Below are 6,360 nucleotides of genomic sequence, written 5' to 3' on the forward strand. Positions count from 1 at the left end.
GATCAAGCCATAAAATAGAAACGACTCATTATCAATATCGGCAAGATGGGGGGGTGGGGTGGCAGCCTGGCAGGGAGGTGTGTGCAGTTGTGTGTTCCATAGATAATGCTGCCACACTGTGTGTTACTGTGAGAGCAGCTGTCATAAACCGAAAGACTTATGACAATTTAACAATATAATGCTACAGTAACTGTTTATTCTAGGCATATACACATTATTATAGCAACTCAAGGGCAATCTGTCAAAAAATTATTATACACCTGTGTGTTGACATTTCCATAAATCTACCAAATTCCACCCAAAAAGTTGAAAATAAACATTAGTTGACTTGTATACATAGAGTGTACAAAACATTAGGAACACCTAGAAATGTGTGTTATAGATCTGCCATTCGCATTGAAAAGTAGTCTAAGAAGCAGTAGATATATTCTAATTGCACTACTTCTATGCTTCCGGCTTCAAACAGCTCAAAATAAAATATTTTTGGAAAAGTAATTTCACTGCGGTTTAGATGGTACAGTGATTCTCTACACTATACTTTACAGTGGCCCTAAGGGGCAAACCAGCTCTCAAAATAATAGGCTGCGAAGTTTGTTAAAAAGCATAAAATATTTCAAAGGTCCTGCTCAATATTTCGACCAGAGAAATATTTCAGGCTGTGAAGTTTATAAGAAAACTGCTAAATATTTCAAAGGTCATCGAAATATTTTAGGCTGCAAAGTTTGTTAAAAAGCAGAGAAATATCTAACAAGCCTTCAAAATGCTTAACGTCATACTATCCCTAATCACATGACATGAAGCATTTTGACGGCTTGGTCGATGTTTAACAAGACTTCTTCGTGAGTGCGTATGTACATGTGTGGGACTTCACAGAACATGACCAAATATGTGTGATAACTAACCCAGGACAGCCTGTCGTTTCCAATGGTATCAACATAATTATAGTGGGCGGAGCCTATTGTGGCATGTTCTTGCATATTTCCTTTAGGAAACAACCTACTCTGTGTGCAATAACTCAATTCGCCCGCGCACTACTAAACAGTGCCTTTTTTTTTTACACTTTGGCAAATGGTAAAGTCTACTGTTATGCTGGTGAATGAGGACCCAAAAGCGACTTAACAGAAACAGAGTCTTTATTCCAGTCTTAAACAAAAACGATAATCCTGGATATTATCTTAGGTAAATACAAAACAGGAAAACTGAAATCCACTCGTCAGTGGAGAGGAACGACTGGAGACGCGACCACAGACTGCAGGTCGCTTCGGGAAGGCAACGGCCATAGCTGACATAGACACCTGCTCACACGCAGCATCTGAAGAAGGCAAAAACACGACAGGGCGGAACAAGGACACAGAACAGCGAACATAAAACAAGGATCCGACAAGGAAAACAGAGGGAGAAATAGGGACTCTAATCAGAGGGCAAAATAGGGGACAGGTGTGAAAGAGTAAATGAGGTAGTTAGGAGAATGAGGAACAGCTGGGAGCAGGAACGGAACGATAGAGAGAGAGAGCGAGAGAGGGAGAGAGGGAGGGGGAGAGAGAGGGATAGAAAGAGGGAAAGAACCTAATAAGACCAGCAGAGGGAAACGAATAGAAGGGAAGCACAGAGACAAGACATGATAATCAATGACAAAACATGACAGTACCCCCACTCACCGAGCGCCTCCTGGCGCACTCGAGGAGGAACCCTGGCGGCAACGGAGGAAATCATCAATCAACGAACGGTCCAGCACGTCCCGAGATGGAACCCAACTCCTCTCCTCAGGACCGTAACCCTCCCAATCCACTAAGTACTGGTGACCACGTCCCCGAGAACGCATGTCCATGATCTTCCGTACCTTGTAAATAGGTGCGCCCTCGACAAGGACGGGGGGGGAAGATGAACGGGGGCGCGAAGAAAAGGCTTGACACAGGAGACATGGAAGACAGGGTGGACGCGACGAAGATGTCGCGGAAGAAGCAGTCGCACAGCGACAGGATTGACGACCTGAGAGACACGGAACGGACCAATGAACCGCGGAATCAACTTGCGAGAAGCTGTCGTAAGGGGAAGGTTACGAGTGGAAAGCCACACTCTCTGACCGCGACAATACCTAGGACTCTTAATCCTACGTTTATTGGCGGCTCTCACAGTCTGCGCCCTGTAACGGCAAAGTGCAGACCTGACCCTCCTCCAGGTGCGCTCACAACGTTGGACAAAAGCCTGAGCGGAGGGAACGCTGGACTCGGCGAGCTGGGACGAGAACAGAGGAGGCTGGTACCCAAGACTACTCTGAAACGGAGATAGCCCGGTAGCAGACGAAGGAAGCGAGTTGTGAGCGTATTCTGCCCAGGGGAGCTGTTCTGCCCAAGACGCAGGGTTTCGAAAAGAAAGGCTGCGTAATAAGCGACCAATCGTCTGATTGGCCCTTTCTGCTTGACCGTTAGACTGGGGATGAAAACCGGAAGAGAGACTGACGGACGCACCAATCAAACGACAGAACTCCCTCCAAAACTGTGGCGTGAATTGCGGGCCTCTGTCTGAAACGGCGTCTAACGGGAGGCCATGAATTCTGAACACATTCTCAATGATGATTTGTGCCGTCTCCTTAGCGGAAGGAAGCTTAGCGAGGGGAATGAAATGTGCCGCCTTAGAGAATCTATCGACAACCGTAAGAATCACAGTCTTCCCCGCAGACGAAGGCAGACCGGTAATAAAGTCTAAGGCGATGTGAGACCAAGGTCGAGAAGGAATGGGAAGCGGTCTGAGACGACCGGCAGGAGGAGAGTTACCTGACTTAGTCTGCGCGCAGTCCGAACAAGCAGCCACGAAACGGCGCGTGTCACGCTCCTGAGTAGGCCACCAAAACCGCTGGCGAATAGAAGCAAGCGTACCCCGAACGCCGGGGTTGCCAGATAACTTGGCAGAGTGAGCCCACTGAAGAACAGCCAGACGAGTAGAGACAGGAACGAAAAGAAGGTTACTAGGACAAGCGCGCGGCGACGCAGTGTGAGTGAGTGCTTGCCTTACCTGTCTCTCAATTCCCCAGACAGTCAACCCGACAACACGCCCTTCAGGGAGAATCCCCTCGGGGTCGGTAGAAGCCACAGAAGAACTAAAGAGACGGGATAAGGCATCAGGCTTGGTGTTCTTAGTACCCGGGCGATAAGAAATCACGAACTCGAAACGAGCGAAAAACAACACCCAACGAGCTTGACGTGCATTAAGTCGTTTGGCAGAATGGATGTACTCAAGGTTCTTATGATCAGTCCAAACGACAAAAGGGACGGTCGCCCCCTCCAACCACTGTCGCCATTCGCCTAGGGCTAAGCGGATGGCGAGCAGTTCGCGGTTACCCACATCATAGTTGCGTTCCGATGGCGACAGGCGATGAGAAAAATAAGCGCAAGGATGGACCTTATCGTCAGAATGGAAGCGCTGGGACAGAATGGCTCCCACGCCCACCTCTGAAGCGTCAACCTCGACAATGAATTGTTTAGTGACGTCAGGAGTAACAAGGATAGGAGCGGATGTAAAACGCTTCTTGAGGAGATCAAAAGCTCCCTGGGCGGAACCGGACCACTTAAAGCACGTCTTGACAGAAGTAAGAGCTGTGAGAGGGGCAGCCACTTGACCGAAATTACGAATGAAACGCCGATAGAAATTAGCGAAACCGAGAAAGCGCTGCAACTCGACACGTGACTTAGGAACGGGCCAATCGCTGACAGCCTGGACCTTAGCGGGATCCATCTGAATACCTTCAGCGGAAATAACAGAACTGAGAAATGTGACAGAGGAAACATGAAAGGCGCACTTCTCAGCCTTCAGGTAGAGACAATTCTCTAAAAGGCGCTGGAGTACACGTCGAACGTGCTGAACATGAATCTCGAGTGACGGTGAAAAAATCAGGATATCGTCAAGGTAAACGAAAACAAAGATGTTCAGCATGTCTCTCAGTACATCATTAACTAATGCCTGAAAGACAGCTGGAGCATTAGCGAGACCGAACGGCAGAACCCGGTATTCAAAATGCCCTAACGGAGTGTTAAACGCCGTTTTCCACTCGTCCCCCTCTCTGATGACATTGACTCTGTACCAGTACCCCCTGTATATAGCCTCCACATTGACTCTGTACCGGTACCCCCTGTATATAGCCTCCACACTGACTCTGTACCGGTACCTCCCCTGTATATAGCCTCCACACTGACTCTGTACCGGTACCCCCTGTATATAGTCTCCACATTGACTCTGTACCGGTACCCCCTGTATATAGTCTCCACATTGACTCTGTATCGTCATACCCTGTATATAGCCTCCACATTGACTCTGTACCATAATACCCTGTATATAGTCTCCACATGGACTCTGTACCGGTTCCCCCTGTATATAGTCTCCACATGGACTCTGTACCGGTTCCCCCTGTATATAGTCTCCACATGGACTCTGTACCAGTACCCCCTGTATATAGTCTCCACATTGACTCTGTACCAGTACCCCCTGTATATAGTCTCCACATGGACTCTGTACCGGTTCCCCCTGTATATAGCCTCCACATTGACTCTGTACCAGTACCCCCTGTATATAGCCTCCACATTGACTCTGTACCGGTACCCCCTGTATATAGCCTCCACACTGACTCTGTACCGGTACCTCCCCTGTATATAGCCTCCACACTGACTCTGTACCGGTACCCCCTGTATATAGCCTCCACACTGACTCTGTACCGGTACCTCCCCTGTATATAGCCTCCACACTGACTCTGTACCGGTACCCCCTGTATATAGCCTCCACATTGACTCTGTACCGTAATACCCTGTATATAGCCTCCACACTGACTCTGTACTGGTACACCCTGTATATAGCCTCCACACTGACTCTGTACCGGTACCTCCACCTCCCTGTATATAGCCTCCACACTGACTCTGTACCGGTACCTCCCCTGTATATAGCCTCCACATTGACTCTGTACCGGTACCCCCTGTATATAGCCTCCACATTGACTCTGTACCGGTACCTCCTGTATATAGCCCCGCTATTGTTATTTTACTGCTGCTCTTTAATTATTATTTAATTTTTTATCTCTTACTTTTATTTTGTATTTTCTTAAAACTGCATTGTTGGTTAAGGACATGTAAGTAAGCATTTCACTGTAAGGTCTACAGCTGTTGCATTCAGCCCATGTGACAAATACAATTAGATTTGATTTAGTATCTGAGGTGAGGACCGCTGAGTTCGGGGCCTCATCCCAAGTATGTAAAGGAGGATTCCGGCCCAGTGGGAGTGAGATTGGTGGAGAGAATGGATCCTGTCATTTAGGCTGAACCATATGTGCTGTCAGGTTGGGTGGAGAAGAGTTTGGGGACTGTTGAGTTGGTGAGAGTAACTGATTTATTGTGGAGTAGTGATGATTTATATTGTGTTTCTTCAGTCCAGAGGGAGCGGGCGCTTCAGATCATGTGATTAGGGAATGTGACTTGCTTTGCTCTTCGGAACAGGGCACCATTGAAAAATTCCGTGTGTCTGTGACGTCCGCCTTTTGGTGCAATGCAGACCCAGTGGATTGCATGGGGAAACGGAGAAGACATGGTCAGTCCTGCTGAGCTTTGATGTAGAGTCTTTGCCCGACAAGATCAAGTTAGTGTAACAGTATAACTTTAGACCGTCCCCTCGCCCATACCCGGGCATGAACCAGGGACCCTCTGCACACATCAACAACAGTCACCCCTCGAAGCATCGTTACCCATCGCTCCACAAAAGCCTACTACTTCAAGGTTTCAGAGCAAGTGACGTCACTGATTGAAACGCTATTTAGCGCGCACCACCGCTAACTAAGCTAGCCGTTTCACATCCGTTACATTAGGAAGTGTAAGTTATTGTGTGAGAGCTTTTGTTCCAAAAATACTATGGTGTTTTTAGGTGTCAAGTTTATGGGCATTTTGCAGCGGTGTGTTGGAGGGAGAATCTGAGATGTGAGTACTGTGAACAGTTACAGTGGGTGTTGAGTATTATGGCCTTTCGGACCGTTGATTGCATAGGGTTAAATTAGTGGAATGGGCCGTGGGTTTTTTTAGAGGGCTAATAGTTGTCAGGGAAATGTTCCTCCTTTTCCCTTTTCCTAGTTTTCTATTACCCTATCCAGAATTTAATGTAGTTAGACCGTGAATGGCCTCACACACCAGTAGAGTAGGTGGTGGTGTATGCGCCTAAATTGGACGCGATCCTGCCAAAACAAATCCTAAAGAAGAAGAAGAAATCAGTGTGATTATGCATTTTGCAACGGGTTTAAAAAAAACACGTGATCAAACGGAGCTTCGGATGTCATTGATCACGTCGTAATGTTATTTTGAAACGAGCATCAGTATATTATTTCGGCTCAGT

This window comes from Oncorhynchus gorbuscha, linkage group LG05 (assembly GCF_021184085.1).
Source record: "Oncorhynchus gorbuscha isolate QuinsamMale2020 ecotype Even-year linkage group LG05, OgorEven_v1.0, whole genome shotgun sequence".
NCBI classification, from domain to species: Eukaryota; Metazoa; Chordata; class Actinopteri; order Salmoniformes; family Salmonidae; genus Oncorhynchus; species Oncorhynchus gorbuscha.